The sequence below is a fragment of the Phodopus roborovskii genome, unplaced genomic scaffold (genome assembly GCF_943737965.1).
Source record: "Phodopus roborovskii unplaced genomic scaffold, PHOROB, whole genome shotgun sequence".
Lineage (NCBI taxonomy): Eukaryota > Metazoa > Chordata > Mammalia > Rodentia > Cricetidae > Phodopus > Phodopus roborovskii.
This window is the reverse complement of record NW_026126410.1, coordinates 12,939,952-12,958,573: the sequence shown is the minus strand read 5'-3', so window position 1 is coordinate 12,958,573 and position 18,622 is coordinate 12,939,952. Positions and strand designations below refer to the sequence as shown.

The 18,622-nt window shown below is 41.3% G+C and overlaps 1 protein-coding gene across 1 annotated transcript in view; it reads right to left on the bottom strand.

Moving 5' to 3' along the window:
• Mfap3l (microfibril associated protein 3 like) overlaps nucleotides 1-4,918 on the bottom strand; it is a 40,164-nt gene extending 35,246 nt beyond the window's left edge. The window contains exon 1 of the mRNA XM_051182458.1: nucleotides 4,675-4,918. The gene's annotated coding sequence lies outside the window, so the exon portion shown is untranslated. The remainder of the gene's footprint in view (nucleotides 1-4,674) is intronic.
• Between the last annotated feature and the right edge of the window lie 13,704 nt (nucleotides 4,919-18,622).

Here is an 18,622-nt window from a genome sequence, read left to right as displayed (position 1 = left end):
GGAGCCATCTCTAAGCTATCATTAACACAGGACTGACTTGGTCTATCTGTTATCATTTCTATGATGAATTGTGAATAAGTTTTCTTAAATACTGATGGCACAAATACATAGGACTGATGTTATTTTCAGAGATCTCAAATAGCCACCAACGACCTCTGCCTAGATCCCTCTATCAAACTGACCTGTGAAATTTGGTTTGGTTACTATGGTGGTTTTAGCCATGGGCTCAGGTTCTTGGACACTTGGTCTCAAATGCAGTGTGCTGTTTGAGGAGGTAGAGCCTTGCTGGCCAGTGGGAAAGGTTTTGAGAGTGTGTAGTCCTGCCCCATTTATAGTTCATTCTTTGTTTCCTGTGAGTGGATAAATATGTAATGAGAGAGCTTCCTGTTCCAGCTGCCTGCTCTGTCATTACAGACTTCCACTCTGGAACTATAAGCTGAAATAAACTTTTTCTTCTGTAAGTCACTTTTGGCCATGGTTTGGGTTTTTTGTTTGTTTGTTTGTTTGTTTTTGGTTTGTTATTGTTTTGTTGTTGTTGTTGTTTTTAATCACAGCAAGAAAAGGTAACTAATATAGTTACATCTTCTTCTTTAAGGATAAGCCTGGAAGAAACATTTCTGTTTTAGTTTCATTTGTGTTGCTGTGACAGCTACCCAGACAAAAAGTAGCACAGAGGAGGAATGGGTTTATTCAGCTTACAATCTCAAACTTCAATCAATCATTTCAGGGAAGTCAAAGCAGGGACTCAAGCAGTTAGTCACATCATATCCAGAGTCAAGAGCAAAGGGATATTAGTGCTTGCTCTCAGCTAGCTTTCTCCCTTCTTGTACAGTTCAGAACCCCTACCTAGGGAATGGTGTCACCCACACTGGGCTGTCTTCCTACATCAATCAACAATCTAGACAATTCTTTACAGACATGCTCAGAGACTAACATGATCCAGATTATTCCTCATTAAGATTCTCTGCCCAGCTTACTCCAGTTGTGTCACGCTGGAAGTTAAAACCAGTCAACAAACCGTTCATACTGTTATTTTAAAACCCTCAGTTCATTTCCCACTGTTTACCTATTATGGGATAGGTAGTTTAATTCATCACCAAGAAGGGTCTGCTTCATGTCCCTTACCCTGCCTCTGCCTGCTACCTCATCACACCAAGTCTTCCTTTGGGTATGGAGGCATGAGCTTGCTATGTCTTCCATAAGAGAGTACTGCAGTATTAGTGACTTTGTACAACACTCATTATCTTATTGTTCTGTGGTTCGGAAACTCACAGCTTATTCCAGTTTCCTTTCTTTTGTAAAATATTCTGACTGAAAGCACCATGGGAAGGAAAGGGTTTATTTGGTTCTGACTTCCAGGTCACAATCTGTCATTGAACAGGTCAGGAACTCAATCTGTGATTGCTGGCTTCCTCTCTGACTAGTGTTCAGCTAGCTTTTTATACAGCTCAGGCCCTCCTGACCAAGAATAGAGCCCCCCACAGTGGATTTGACCCTCCTATCAATTAGTAATGTTGAAAATGTCCAAACTAACCAGACAAAAATTTCTCCTTTCTATACAGTTAGAATTGGCATTTGGAGCAGAAGCTGTGAAACTTCCTGTTACATTTTACACTTTGAGTATAGAATACATTTATGGACTTATGGTTAAGTAGGATGTTTTATTTTTTTCTCAAGATTTTCTCAATAACAAAATACACAAAAATAAAAAGGCAAAGCCCCATAGTCATGCCCACAAGCCAATCTGACCTGGGCAATTTTTAGGTCGTGTAAGGTGGTAATACAGTACACTTGTACTTTAATGGGCTAAATTCAGGGCTCTGGTAAAGGAAGAACCTGTAACCTTGCTTCCTCCACAGCTGCCTACATGTCTTGTGAGACCCTTTCATCTTCAAAGCCAGCAGTTGCCAGTGAAATCTTTCCCAAACACCAGTGCACTCTTACTTAGCCTCTAAGAGCTGTGCAACCACACAGGACCCCTGTGGACAATGTAGAGTTATCTCCCCATCTCAAAGCTCATTCTTTATCATATCCATAAAGTCACATGATGGTCAGGCATGGGAGGCATTTTTTTTTTCTGCCCACTATAACAGGTTCCTTCTGTACAGGGGACCCACTTCTCTGCTTCAAAAGGTGCAGAACCCATTCTCAGTATTTCCCGAGAGTCTAGCAAAGTGACCACCTCCTCTTCCAGATCAAGGTGGTCAGTTTTCTCTGCCTCCTCAGGCCCACACACATACACAGTCTGAAACACTTTTTTATGCTCTAATTGATTTGTCTTCAGGCACATCACTCCAACTAGACAGTGAGTCATAATGCCTTACTCATCCTTGCAGCTTCAGAAGCCTAACCATAAAATTTTGTGGGGAAGAAAATTTAATGTGATATTTTAATGCACGAAGAGACCTCAGGTGAAGAGGTAAGGGCAAGACCAATACATTTACAGAGTCTCTGTTTGGAGCATGACTGCTGAATGACTCTGGTAGCCTTTAATTAGTTATGACCACATAACCAACCAACCCCTATTCTTTTAACCATCCTAGGTAGATAGCACAGCAAATTCAAAACCAACCACTTGCACCTAAATGCTGATGCTGACTTTAACCATGATATGATTAGTCATGGAAACTGTCAAAAATGTAAGAGTTCCCCTGGGTTTGGCTAAAAGAAACAACTTGTACCCTAAATGCTGGGATAGATTCTATGTTAGGTGAGTGCTACTATCCACATGTTTTCTGAATTCATACAAACACACTTGCCCAACAAAGCTAACTGGGCTGGTTTAGAGATTGAAAGCAATTTGCTCACAATAGTAGTCACCTGGCATTTAAGTGTTTGGAAATTCTTGAAAGAAAAAAAAAAAACTATTGAAAGTACAAATTAAGCAATAGCTGTATTGCTTAACAGCCTTAAACAATTTAATTGTAAGTCAAAGGGGGGGCTGTTGAATAAATTAAAGTCACATGAATGTGAGGAGATCTATTTTAAAGTAAATGGTCTCTTATGCTTATCTAGTACCAGTAGTAAAATAATCGGGCATAGGAATGCAAACACAGAAGCACTCCTTAAATCTATGTGCTCTAAAGCTGAGACTCTATAGCCCAACAGAGAGGCAGGAAGGAGAGATCACCTGTTTTGTCACTTGAATACAAAGCCCCCTTTGTTGTTGCCTTTTTTTTTTTTTTTTCATTCGTAATAATAAAACACTCTCCAACCCAACTCCTTTGGTTTTGTTATTGTAAGGTTGTGCCAACAATTTGTGAAGTTCAGGGCACTGGGTAATGAGCCTTTGGGTACATTTCATTGTAATTCCTAGCACTGGGAATACTCAGTAATTTTAGAACCAGATGGAGTCATATAAGGTAAACAGAGGCTCAGCCTCCTCCTTCCAACCAGGAAAACAAGGCTAAGGAGAGATTCTGCCTATTTCTATCTAAACAGCACAAGGTGTAGCTAAATGGAGTAAGCATGGCATATTTTAAAAGTGATGCATTGTACAGAACCAGGAAGTGTAGCCATTCATGTGCTGAGTTCCTCAAACTTGTAAATATTTTAATAGACGTATATGGGTAGCTGTAGGGGAAAACAGTAAAGTTGCCTTGGGAAGGTAGATTGCATTTTGCATATTAGCCCAATGTCTGCAAACTACCCTGCTCTAATTTTGTCTATCTTGAAAATCATTCTTTCTTCTGTCTTGCATATTTCATCCTGAACATTTTACTATGTTGAGTATAGTAGCAACTAAAAAAAAGTGTTTCATCTAGAAAAGAAAGTGAGAAAACTTAAAAACCACTGCGTTTCTGCAGTGCTGTTTCCAAGTTTTTAATATAAAGTCAGAGGAAAATAACGATTGCTGCAATAACCAAACTTAGAACAAGTGTCGTTCAAAACAATCACTTCTGAACCATAATATTTCTACAGTGTGAGCAGCTAAAAGCACCTGCAAACATTTTCTTTTCTTTTCTCTAGTTTGCTTTATAAACCTTGGAATTTGCAATACCGGGCTATTTTAGAGAAGGGGACAAGCAACGCTCAGGTATAAAATGAATAGTAGACTCTACATTTACTCCTTTAGCCAAAGAAGCACGTTTCTCCATTCCAGGCCACGAGGCAGTTGCGTGTCAACTTGCTAGGGTGTCAAATGCGACACACTCCAAGTGCTCCAATGACAAGGAGGCAGCGGCTCTAAGCACCCGCCGCTTCCCATACTCCTGCAGCATCAGGAACGGCGCCCTCAGGGCTCCTCGTGCCGCCTTCCGGGCAAAGGCTAATACACCCCCTTCCCTGCCTGGGGAAACTGAGGCACCGTGACGCGAACGATCCACAACCTGGCGAAGGGCCCCGTCTCTGCGTGGTGTCCTCCTCCTCCCGGGAGATCCGAGAGGCTCTGGGTCAGTGCGCTGTAGACAGCTCGCTCCTGGCCCTCAAGAGGTTGTGGCACCAGCCTGGAACTAGGCTGTCCCCAACCCACCAGTCCCCACCCTGCACGTATTTCCAGCATCCTGCCACCAGCCATGAGCTGGGACCGCAGGGCACCTCCAGGCGTGTACCCTTGGTCAACCCAGGCGTCCGAAAGTTGCGCAGTTCTGGTGGCCGCTCACCACCAACCCGGCGCGGGGCTCCGTTCTCCCATATCTCTCCACCCAGGCTCACCCGCCCGATGCCCTCACTGACCTGACACCGCTGCGGCACTCCGGTGGTCGCCGTGCGCCGCTCGCCATGGCCACCGGGATAGGACTGCAGCACCCATCGCGTACCAACCTCCTACGCCCGCGCTTCTTCTGGATGCGGGCTGCGAGCCCTGCCGCCAGCAGCCGGAGCTTTCCACCTACAGGCGCCGGAGCCGGCAAGAGCCGAGCATGCCCAGTGCGGCTCCCGGCGGTGCCCAGGCCCCCTGAGAGCTGCACTACCGGGTTTTCGTGGCAGCCGAGGGCGGAGGCGGGTCGCTGCGGGCGGTGGACTCCACCCACCCGGGGCGGTCCCCGCAGTCTGCGGGGGAGCGCCACACTCAGCCAGCTCCGCCTCTGGGCGGGACCCGGCGGCCACTGGGCGTGCTCCTGCGAGCCAAGATGATTTTATCGGAGCCCTTCCACCAGACATTGTGGTGCTGGGCCAACATGACTGGTAATTGTCGGGGGCAGGGCGCTGCAGGCGCTGCCACTGCCACTTTCCTGAGCATCGCGACGCAGTGGCGTTCAAGGACACGCAGGAACAGGCGTTTCCGAGCGCCATCCTGGAGGCCATCGGTAATCAGCCCACCCACCAATTAACCTACCTAGTCACACCACCTCTGAAGCATCTGGGTCCTTCCCGGAGGCTGCTCTGTCATTCCTAAAGCACAACGGACACCTCGAAACCACAGGGATAAGACACAGCAGGGTGTTTGCAGTTGGCTCCTGAGTAGTGGGATTCCGACCCAGGGTGTGTGTGGGGGGGGGGCTTATAAAACTGCCCCTTAAAATTATTTGCAGTTTCGACGTTCTCTCTAACGAGGAGTGAAGTTGTTTTTTGGTGGGAAAAATGAGTACCATGAAAATACATAAATTTTCTATGCACAATCCTGCAGTATTATTTTCTATGCACAATCCTGCAGTATTAGAGGATTCCCCCACCCCCACCCCATTTCTTTTAGAAGGCTTGTCAGTTTCTGGGGCAGTGACCAGGCTTCTCTAGTTCGCTGTCCCCCCCCCCTCGGGCCACGCCCCAAACCATTTTTTTTTAAAGAACTCTAGTCACCCCCCCCCCTTGGTCATAGGCTGCTAAGAAAACACGGAAAGGTGGATTGTGCAAACTAACACTAAGTGGCTCCCGCAGTCAGACCCGATGTGTTTAACCAGGAGTTAGGGACAGCTTCTAAAAGACAGGAGGATGTTTAAGTGGCAGACCACCTGCTTCCTCCTGTCCTGTTACTGGCAAACCTAGAGGCAACGTGTTGCCTATGACTCCCAGGCTCTGAGCTCAGACCTGCAGAAGTGGCTCTGGACCTGACTGAGCATGCTCCTGACTGTGCCAGACTGCCACACGTGGCTGCCTCTGGCATCTGGCTGCCCAAGGTTGAGGAGCATCTTGACAGCAGGGTTCAGGAGACCAGAGGGAGATGGGCTTACTGAGGGCAATAGCATGGACACGTGGGCACAACGCCGGTGCTGAGGGTCTTGTGGGCCAATGGATGCGTGGGCTCTGGTTTCTAAGCTCATGAAAACCCAATCCTTCCCTAAAAGCCTGAAAATAGACATCATACTTTAACATTAGTTCCCATAGTGTCTTGAATAACAGCATTCTGCCTCTTTCAAACAAACAAACCGAATCTTTTCAAGTTATTCAATGAGCATTCCCTATGATCAGTCTTGAGAACTACAAGGAATCTGTCTCCCTTTTGTTCAGATAAGTCTCAGTATATTCTTGTAAAGTATTTTCTCTACTCCTTTTCCTCCCCATTCCTTTTCAGTGTCACGGAACCTGCAGGATAGTCTGATTCTATCTTGGAAATACTTGCTGCAGTGTGCATGGGAGGTGGGGGGAGGGCACTGGAGTGGGAAGAGGTTACAGGAAAAGAGTATAGATTTGAGATGAATAAACTCAAGGAAAAGTAGAAAGAGGAAGGAGAAGAAAGCAAGAGAGAGAGAGAGAGAGAGAGAGAGAGACAGAGAGACAGAGAGACAGAGAGAGGAGAGAGAGAGAGAGAGAAGGGAGGGGTGGTGGGAAAGGGGAAAGGGAGGAGGAGAAGGGGGGCAGGGATGGCAGGGACCCTTCATGCCAGCCTCATGAGCTTGGATGTGGTTGGGGTCAACAAGTCTAGTGAGAATTTCCTTCCCAGAAAAATTGCTCATGTGCTTTGCCTTAGAATCCTAACTTACTTGGGGCCATTTTAATTCACCCCCCCCCCCGAGTTTCTAAATCTGAACTTGTTAGTTCTAGAGCAATGCCTGATTCTTGCTCAGACCTCCATTGATGCCAGTTTTTCAGATAGTAAAGCCTGGTAAAGGGTGTACAAGATGTCTTTTCAGCAGTTGTCTTGGAACTCATGTTTGAAGCTGTCCCTGTACCTGGTGTGACATGTGCTTAATTCTCTGATCACTGTGACCTTTCCTTTACACCCAGCTTCTTCATGTTCTCTTTGCATCAAGCGATCATAGATGTTCTCTGACCTCTGTCTTCTCTCCTGCTGCCCTGGGATCTCCTATCCTTCTGTTGATGGTCAGTGCCAGCCTGGGTTAGCTGACCATACCCAATTGCTGAAATCTTTTCAGATGCCTCAGTCACCTGTTTTGTTTGTGCATATATGTCAATACTTTATATCATCTTTGTCCCTAACAGTATTTTTCTGTATATCTCCCTAAGTTCAGACCTTTATATGTAATCTATCAAACTTGTATGCCTCAGGAAACAAACCCAGTATGTCCTGACAGAATTCATGGGCTGTGATTGCTCTTTTGCAATTCTTCTAGTATTTTCTAGTGAGGTTACTGGTAATTAATTCTGCTTGGTCATATACATCACAAATCTAGAAATTTCTAGATCTAGTCACCTGATTTTCTTCTGTCATCCTACTAGTCCTAGACACTATCTGGCTGCCTGTAGGCATCTCCGAATAACTCACCCAGTGTCTTCATCTACACCAGCCTCTTCGGTCTTCCTCATCATCACTAGTCACCACTAACCATAGTACAATGATCTCTTAAACAAGTTTCCTCTCTGTCCTCCAATATACCTTTCATGCCTCTTTAGAGTTTTCTTTTTCAGCAAATTATAATATGTGCCTTGCTTCTGAGGTGAGTTTCCAGACCCTGTTCCTAATATCTAGCGATGGGTGATGTCCTTCTGTGTATATGTTTCTCTTATTTGTTGATGGATAAAACACTGTTGGCCAATGAGGCAGGAAGAAAGGTGGGATAAGGAGAGAAGGAGAATTCTGGGAAAGGGAGGCAGAGAAAGCCCATGAAAAGAGTTGCCATGTAAGGACCTGGAAGAAAGGATACACCAGGCATTCTCAGTAAGATAAGATGGTGTGGAAATACATACATTAATAGAAATAGAGCTAGTCAATAAGAAGCCCTAGCCTATAATCCAATGGGATTATAATCAATATAAGTGCCTGTGTGTTTATTTGGTGCTAAAGTGGCAGCAGGACCTGGCAAGACAGAAAACTCCTCAACAATCCAGCGTTATAGCCAATCTAAATCACCTGTTGTGCAAATTGACACTTTCACATGCTTGTCACTTCTTTTGTTCCTCTGTCACCCAATTTACCTGTCCAATACAAGCATTCAGGTGTGGTTTCAGACTGGCACACTCTGACCTTCCTGCAGTGGCTTCCTCCTGGATACTTCATCTGTGCCTTGTATCTTGTCTCCATTTCCATGTCCACTTTGTTTAGCATTTCTATTGCTATTCTTACAAAGGAAATAATTTCATTGGGGCTGGCTTATAGGTTCATAGGCTTAGTCTATTATCTATGTTTGCCATGGCAGAAAGCATGGTACTAGAGAAGTAGCTTAGAGTTCTACATTTGGATTTGAAGGCAGCAGGAAGAAAGTGTGAATCACTTGACCTAACTTCTGAGACCTCAAAGCCCAACCCCAGAGACACTTCCTCTAATAAAGCTACTCCAACAAGGCCATACCTCTTAATAGTGCCACTCCTTATGAGCCTATGGAGGCCATTTTCTTTCAGACCACCACAGCATCTGACCTTAAACTTTTTTCTTTAATTTTCTTCACTGCAGTGTGTTATGACTGGATTTTCCCCCACTGCGTTCCAGCGTTGAGCTAGCACCAAATAACACACAGAGACTCTATATTAGATATAAATTATTATCATTGCTTATTGGCTAGCTCTGCCTTAAATATTAACTCATTTCTATTAATCTAAGTACTTCCACGTGGCCTTATATTACCAGAGAGAGGGGCTGGTGTTCTTCTCTCTCCGTCCTCTATCTTGGAACTCCTCCCACTACTTCCTCTCTCCTCGTCTCCTAGTCCTGCCTATCTTGCTTTCCTATTGGCCAACAGTGCTTTATTCATTAACCAATACGAGAAACATATTTACAGAATGACATCTCCCATCATCTCCTCTTTTCTGTCTAAATAAAAAGAAGGGTTTTAACCTTAACATAGTAAAATATATAACAAAAGTTATCAACTAAGAACCACAGTTAACAATATTTAGTCCATTAACACTTAGCAAGATTTAAAGAAAATATTCTATCATCTATCCTATCTTTGTGAATCTAAAGTCCTACATTTAACTTATCTTTAATCCTAACTAAGGAAAACTATAAGCATAACTATATGTCTTCAACTCCATCAAAGACCACAGAAGGAAAATATATAAACTCTAGAGACAACTCACTGCCTGGTCAGTCGCCCGAAGTTCTTCTGTAATGTTCCATCTTCAGCCCGTAGGCCATAGTGTGTCTGGCAGACTCCTGAGCAAAGCAGGAAACTTTAAACTGTCCACCTATATTGGCAGTTTGTCAGTCATGTTTTTCTGTGCCCTGCAGACTGTCTAGCAGACTCTTCCATGAAGCAGGAACCCTGTATCAATGTCCATCTTGTATCAGCAGTCACTTTCCTGTGGGTCCTGCATGTCCAGATTATTCAGCATAAAGTCAAACAGTCTAGACAAGAGCAGTATCTTGCCAAATGGCTAGTCTTGCCATATTGGAAATAAACTTCATAAAGAGTTTCTTCCTTTCTGACGCATGTGGTGTTGACAAGAGGAGTTATATCTCACTGTTAAACCATTTTAAATGCCATTTTCTGTAGGTCTTTGAAAGGTTTGAAGGATTCCTATCCATCTCAAATACATCTCTATATATCTAGAAAATCTAACTAACATTATAAATTTTGACTAAAATAGGTAAAACCTAACTAAAGTTTTGACTATTATAGGTAATTATCTAAAATCTGTACTAAATTATACATTTTAAATGAGCTATATAAACACAATAGCTAAACAAGAGGAGAAATATACATATCACAAAAATGTCCTTAAGTTTGTATCAAAAAATGGAAATCCATTCTAAAATAAAGTATTCATATCTATACTACAATCCTTTTTTTTACCTTTATAGATATTGGTTGTGATCATTAACCATTTATAACCAACCCCAGATAGATGAAAACAAACATTTAGAGACATTTGGGAATTTGGGTGTCATTCTTTCCAAACTATTTTCTACTGGTAGGGGGTACTGTCATGGGGATCCTAAGAAGACACAGAAATCCAGGCTATAGTCTGTAAGGCTGTCTTGTCTCACTGTTTTGAATGTTGGATCAACAGGGACGCTGTTTCAAGGGATCTGGTTTGATCAAACCACCTTAGTCTGGAAGGAATCCACAGCTTTTCATTTTCTGTGGAAACAAATCTAGAAATCCTTTTCCCCAGTAACCTGTCCTTAGACCTAAATTTTGGAGTCAAAGCATTTTTAAAATATATAAATTGAATTAATCCAGCAGCATTCCTTTTAACAGGTGTTATTTCCTCAGCAGTCAAACGATAAAAAGACAATATAATACTGTACAGTATCCAGAATCTCTATGTGCTTTTCATCCTTATGTGGTTTTTTTAATTACTCTATTTGTTCTACTATTTTTTCACTTTTGAGACAGGGTTTCTCTGTGTAACTTTTATCTGTTCTGGAATTAACTCTGTATACCAGGTTTCCTTTGAAATCACAGAGATCTGCTTGCCTCTGTCTCCTGAGTGCTGGAATTAAAGGCGTGTGCCACCACACCCAGCTACTCTCTGTCTTTTTAAAACCATTTCATTCTTTTTCTCTCCCAAGCCTACACATATTTTAAAACACACTGTAAACCTTTAACGGGTTTTCTTAATGTGAATCTGTCTTTACTGTCAATCTTTATCTTTTTTTGGCCAGGAGTCTTTTATCTGGTAAACAATAACATTGCTAAAGGGAAAGTCACAAATGTATTAGCCGTGGGCTATCCAAGATGGCAGCATGTACTTTTACCACCAGAACTGAGCTGTGCTTACTGCCTTGGTCTACGCTGCCATGCAGCAGCATGTTGCCTGTAGCGGGCTTGGAGATGTGGTCATTGCCATTGCCAGCTCTCATACACACCATTCAGTTGTTAACAGAGCTCTTTAAACACCTTTCAGGTTTTTTTTTTTTTTTTTTGCCTCTTATGCTGAGTCAGGAATCTTCCCTTAAAGGAGCCACACAAGTCTCTGCTTGTCTCTAGCAAAGCAGAGCCCAACTGAGAAAAATGCTGCTACCCAGAAGCCTTGCTTATCTCTGTTCTTTTGTTTCTAAAACCAATTTTTAAGCCTTTGTTAAGTTTTAAGTGGAATTTCTTCAGTCTGTGTTGGATGTCATTATGTTAAGAGTAGGTTGTCATTGTCCGTTCCCCCCACCTCCCTCAGCTGACCTGATCCCACCACCACCCCAGCCCCAAATAACACACAGAGATTCTGTATTTGATATAAAGCCAGTTACTAGTTTCTTACGGGAGACCCCTGCTAATCTCCTGCCCATTCCCTCACATTGCATTTGCACAGAGCCCTGCAGCTCCACCTGGCTCATGTGTTCCTGCACAAGGCCCAGACTCTGGGCCTGCCCTGTTTGTGTGTTCCTGTGGCCTGGCAGAGCCAGTTGCAGGTGACATCTGTTAGCCCCACAGTCCCAGCAATTTGCACAAGGCTCATTTCACTCCTTTATTTAACAAAATTTCACTTGCCTTAGTTTGTTAAGGGCTGTTCTACAGGGACCAGGAATAGAAGGATCATCTGCTGACAGACGCTATTTTGTGGTACACCTCCAGGCATAACTACCACAAGTTGACATCTACAATTAAAGCATCAAAGTTCCAGGACAGAAGATTTACACCTAAGGTAATTGTAAAATCCTTTGCAATTTAAGCTGACATAATATCGGAGATCAATTGTTCCCTCCCTATGGTGGATAATTTTACAATACAGGACTTTAGGAATTCTTTTACTTCATATATAGAGGGAATTTTAGCAGAAGAAAATTATGGCTGGACCAATATATACATTTTTTTCATAATAGCAATGGGTTTCATCACTGATATGATATTCTTAAAGAAATGTTTTGAGATTAGAGCAAACAATAAGAAACTTGTACAAACCATAAGAGATATGGTAACAAAGATTCAAAATATTGAAGATGGCAACAGAGAGCTGACAGGTAGAATACAAAACACGGAACATAAAAATTACCAAGTAGAAAACAGAATCTGTTCCATGTCCAATGCCTCAATAACCAAAACAGAAACAATGCAATGCATTAACACGCTAGCAGAAACAGCTCATTCCTGGCCGGATGAAGCTACTAATAAGGTTAAAAAACTGCAACATCAGATGGAAAGACTAGCAGATAGAATCTCTTCCATGTCTGAGGATAATAGCAAGCTAGCTGATAGAATATTGTTTCTGGAAGGTAGTTTACATGCCATTCAGATAATATCTAAGGATGAGAATATTAAAAACATGGAATCATTCGTAGTTGGAGAAAGTAAGAAACTGACTGATTCGATAAAGGCTCTAGACAGTTACATGACTCAGGAAATTCAGACACTCAAAGAAGCAATGGAGAATAGATTTCAGGCCTTAGAAGACCTTTAATCTGATACATCAGAAGAACTACAGGTAACAGGGCATGAAAAAGACTTAAAATTTTCTACACTATTTAGGGTCAGGGGAGCTTTCCCTGCATCTGTTAATGAAAAACCAGCAACGAAAAAAACACCCAAAAGGCGTCTTTGCATATCAGTGGGAAACAATATGTATGAAATAATTAAAAAGTATAAAGGAAGCAGTAGTCTCTTATGGCATGCACTCACCATATGTAAAGCAATTAGTAGAATCATGGGCAAGGAACAACAAGGTAACCCCTAAGGACGGGGTCAATTAATATCAGGTGTCCTTGAAAACTCCTCTCAATTAGAATGGAGGGCTTTATGCAGAGAGGAAGCAAAAGCTCTTGAACTTCAGGGATTAAAGATAGGTTATAAAGCTCCCCAAGATAAAATTCTTGGTGAGGGTCTTTATGCTGACCCAGAACCCCAAGCTGCCTATGATGAACATATCTTGTCTCTATGCAGTACAGCAACTCTGAATGCTTGGGATAAGGTTCATGAACTAGGGGAGAGGATAGAATACTATACCAAGATAAGGCAAGGACCAAGAGAACACTTTAATGTGTTTCTAGAAAGGTTGTCTAGGGCAGTACAAGTAAAGGTAGCAGACACAGATTCTAGGCGAATACTCATAGAATCATTAGCTTATGAGAATGTGAATCTACAATGCAAACAAGTGCTTTGGCCCTTAAAAATCAGATCAGCACCCTTGGGTCCTGAAGCTTGGGTAGGAGAAGCCATATCTAAAGGTCTGAGAAGACATCAAGATAACAGAGGTCTTAACTATGGTGACATAGAAGCTTGGGTAGGAGAAGCCATCTCCAAAGGTTTGAAAAGATATCAAAATGTCAGGTGTTTTAACTGTAGTAAGATAGGACATCTAAAAAGAAATTGTAGGCAAAGCATCTCTAGAAATAACACTCTCAGGAATGAATTGATCAGAAGGCCTCAGCCTTCTGTGTTATGTAGAAGGTGTGGCAAAGGCCAACAATGGACAAATGAGTGTAAATCGACCAGAGACAAGCAAGGAAATCCTTTACAATTGGGAAACTCCTTGGGGGGGGCTCTTGAAGGCCCCCACATCAAACTTGGTCCAAACATTCCCAGTCACAGTGGAGAACAATCTCCCACAGGACAATTAGAAAACCTGTGCCTATTGTAAAAACTCATTCCGCTCTGGATGACAAACTAGTGACGGATTTTGAATCAAACATGACAGAAGGAAATAAAAAAACATATAAAACAGTTAAAGGCCTAGATTGATAGTTAAGATGGATACCAGGCTGTTTGAAGGCATTGTTGACACAGGGGCTGTCATAACTATCCTAACTAATAAATCTTGGCCTCGAAGATGGCCTCTGCAAGAGGTAAATGTTCAATTCTTAGGGATTGGAACCCTGCCTCAGGTAAAACAGAGCATGAGATGGATTGAATGTGTAGGACCAAAAGGACAGAGAGGAAGGTTGAGACCATATGTGGCTGATGTAGTGATAAATTTATGGGGTCGTAATCTATTACAGCAATGGAATACACAGATTAACATTCCTCCAGTATTAGATAGGAACCATAAACAACCTCATGAATGTGGAAAAAATACTATAAAGTACTATACAGAAGACAGACACCAAATATCCAGGCTGTACAAAAGCAGAATACAAGTGCCGAACAAACAGAGGAACCAAAAGCCCTACCCTTAAAATGGCTAACAGATGAACCTGTCTGGGTAGGACAATGGCCTATGACCGCTGAGAAGTTAGAAGCTTTAGAAAACCTGGTTCAGGAATAACTAAATGATGAACATATTGAGGAATCAACCAGTCCTTGGAATTCTGTATTTGTTATCAAAAAGAAATCTGGTAAATGGAGAATGTTTACCTGAGAGCCATTAACAAAGTTATCCAGCCAATGGGCTCTCTACAGCCTGAAATGCCCTTGCCTTCTTTGATACCTAAAGAATGCCCTATTATAGTTATTGATTTAAGGGATTGCTTCTTCACTATACCTTTACAAGAAAAAGATAAAGAGAAATTTGCATTCATGGTACCTAATTCTCAGCTGGTGAAGAGATATCAATGGAAGGTTTTGCCACAGGGAATGCTAAATAGCCCCACCCTGTGCCAATATTTTGTACAAAAACCACTGGAAATAATTCATAAACAGTTTCCACAATCTATAATCTATCATTACATGGATGATATATTGTTAGCTGATTCTAAAGTAGAAATATTAGAAAAAATGTTTGAGAAAGTAAAGGAAATTTTACCTCACTGGGGACTACAAATTGCACCCAAAAAAATACAAAAAGGAGATTCTATCAACTACTTAGGATATAAAATAGGTCTACAGAAAATTAGACCACAAAAAGTACAGATTAGGAGAGATCGCTACCAGGCTCTTAATGATCCTAAAAAATTACTAGGAGATATTTCTCAACTGCAAACCATTATTTGAGTAGAAGGGCATGATTTGAAAAACTTGAAAATGGCCCTAAAACGGGACAAGGACGTGAATAGCCCATGAATACTATCAGCTGAAGCTGAAAAGGAATTAGAATGGGTAGAAAAGAGGATACTAGAAGCACATGTGGACTATGTGGGTCCAAAAGTAGACTGTATTCTGGTTATATTACCATCTAGAGAATATCCTTTCAGGGATTTTGATGCAGAGAGAAGATATTGTAAGGAGTAAAGTTTTTCTGCCTGCCACTGGTCTTGTCCCACCACCGCTCCAGCCCCAATTAACGCACAGAGACTCTGTATTAGATATAATGCTGTTGGCCAGGTACTAGTTTCTTATAGGCTATCTCTGTCTTAATTATTAGCCCATTTCTGTTAATCTAATATTTCCACATGGTCTTACCAGAGAACTGACTGGTATCCTGCTCTCTCCAGACTCTCCATCTGACTCCTCCCTCCTACTTCCTCTTTCCTCCTTGTCTCCTAGTCCCTCCTATCTTCCTTTCCTATTGGACAACAGTTGCTTTATTCATTAACCAGTATGAGAAACATATATACAGAATGATATCTCCCATCAAGATATCATATTAGAATGGATATATCTACCACATAAACAGAATAAAAAACTAAAAACATATATAGAAAAGATCTCTGACTTGATTATAAAAGGTAAATTAAGACTTCATCAATTAACAGGAAGGGACCCAACAGAAATTATAGTACCTTTAACTAACAAGGAAATTTCCTTCTTATGGAAAGATAATGAATATTGGCAGAGAGCAAGTAGTAATTTTTCTTTTTGGGAATGATTAGCAACAATTATTCCAAAAGTGAAAGAGTCAAATTCATAAAGAAAACGATTTGGATCCTTCCATGTGTTGTAAGAAAAACACCTAAATCTGGAGTTCCAACATTCTACAATGATACAAACAAGTCAGGTAAGGCAGAATATAAACCAGGAAAAATAAATAAAGTAGTTCAAAGACGTTACAATTCTATACAAAAGGCATAATTGTACACCATTCTCATGGTACTTATGGATTTTACAGAACCCCTGCATATAGTTACTGACTCTCAATACGCAGAGAGAGTCGTCTTACACATTGAGACTGCAGAATTTTTTCCTGACAGTACAGAATTAACTTCATTGTTTATACAGTTACAAGATACTATCAGAAAGAGGATTCATACACATAGAGAAAGCTGACCTGAACAAGGAGGAGCTAATGGGTCCCCAGACTGATAGCTGGGAATCCATCATGGTACTGAATATGGGTTTCAGCCAGAAGGACTGAGCAGTCTAAGAGACTTCAGACAGTGGAGCCAGGATGTATCTCTGGTGCACAAAAGGACCTTACGAACACATCCCCCATGGAGGGATAACTGCCTTAACCTAGAGACAGGAGAGAAGCCCTAGTCCCTACTTCACATGACCTGTCAGAGCTACATCACCCCAACTGGATGGCATTCCCCTACATGTGGAATTGGTGTGGGGGGATGGGAGGGGAGGGTGGTTGGAGTGCATGTGAGATGGCAGAGAGGGTAAAAGTGAGGGAGAAAGGAAGGGAGGGAGAGAGGGAGAGAGAAAGGGAGAGGGAACTGGGATTGACATGTAAAATAATAAACTAAATAAAAAAAACAGTTGTTAACATAATTCATAACAAGTGAAAAAAAAGAAAGAAAGAGGATTCATCCTATATATATAAAACACACATCAGATTCCATACCGGTCTGCCAGGTCCTCTAGCACAAGGCAATGATGAAATTGTTCAGTTATTAATAGGAAGTGTGCTAGAAGCCTCAGAGTTTCATAAGAAACACCACGTGAACAGCAAAGTTTTAAAAAAGGATTTTTCTATCACTTGGCAACAAGCCAAGGAAATAGTAAGGAAATGTCCTATTTGTACATTCTATAACCAAACTCCTTTACCACCAGACAGCAACCCTAAAGGTATAAATAAGAATGAAATATGGCAAATGGATGTGTTTCATTTTGCAGAATTTGGAAAATTAAAATACATGCATCACACTATAGATACATTTTCAGGGTTTCAATGGGCCAATGCTCTGAGCTCTGAAAAGGCTGATTCTGTTATCACACACCTATTAGAGGCCATTATGGGCATACCTGCACAAATAAAATCTGACTGTGCTCCAGCATATGTCTCCAGCTAATTGAAACAGTTTTTTGAGTATTCTAACATAAAGCACATAACTGGTATACACAATCCTACAGAACAAGCAGTAGTTGAGAGATCCAATCAGACTTTAAAAGAAATGCTCCATAAACAGGCAGGAAGGACCAAGACACCCAAACACAGATTATATAATGCTTTATGAACATTAAACTTTCTTATTGCTGATGAAAAAAGGAAAAAACCACTGCAGAAAGACAGTGGACAATAGAAAAAACTTTGATATTGATGTTTAAGTTTTCCCAAGGAATAATAACAATTCCTAACATCAATCTTTGAACTCTCCGAAAAGAAGATGGGGCCCTATTTCGACATTTCCACTTGACTCAACCTGATGCATCTGGACTACAAACATCACCCTAACACTGGTTTGAGAATGTTTTGCTTGAGACAACTCCTAACTAGCTAGCTGTATGGTGCACCTTCTTATTACGCCCTGGCCAGAGTTTCAAATAGAACTCAAGTCAAGCATTTTCTGCCACACAGTGACTAGCTACATATGTCAGAGCCAGTCCTGTCAAGAAATTTGGTTGCTAAAAATCTTCTTCTTACAGGATCCCATGAAGCCATCATTGTCCCATTTCAGTAGGAAGTAATCTTAAGATAATGATGCCCCCTTTCCCCACTCTTGGAATTTAGGGATTATATTCATCTTCTTAGGGTTGGTTTTAGTTACTTAGGGTTGGGTATGGAAGGTGATGCTTAGATGTGGGTATCTCTTTTATACAGGAATAGTGTATAGTTGGGAAAGGTATGGTTTAGATGGAATATAGGTAGATTAGCCTATCTTTTGTGAATTATTTTACTATAGTAAGATATTAGTATTATACAGCCTACATTGTTATATATTCTTATATGCAGTAACCTATGTAAAATTAAGTTTATATTCCCATCCCGGAAGAATTGTATATGGTATTTTTGTCATATTGTGTAAAATCTTTCCATTTATGATGTTTTATGCACATTATTCTTACCATATTCTAAGTATGTATACTTTTACTTATGTTGAAGACATTTTATATATTGATACAATTTGGGATATTTATCATGCTGCCCTTTATAGTTCTACCTCTTGTCTAGACATTTCTACTCTACCTCTATTTTAGGGATTTATATGTATATATATGTACACAGTTATATTGTTTAGGTATTTGTCCCTGCTTTACTCAGGGAAGTTTCAATCAGTTTTTTAGCTAAGTTCCTGAGTTTTATAGATTATCTTCACTCATGTTGCCTTTACCTATGAGATTAGTCAGACATAGATGCTTAATCTTCAATCACTTCATAGACATGCAGAACATGACATTTAAATGTTTTAATATTAGTACTCCGTTGACATGAGACACTA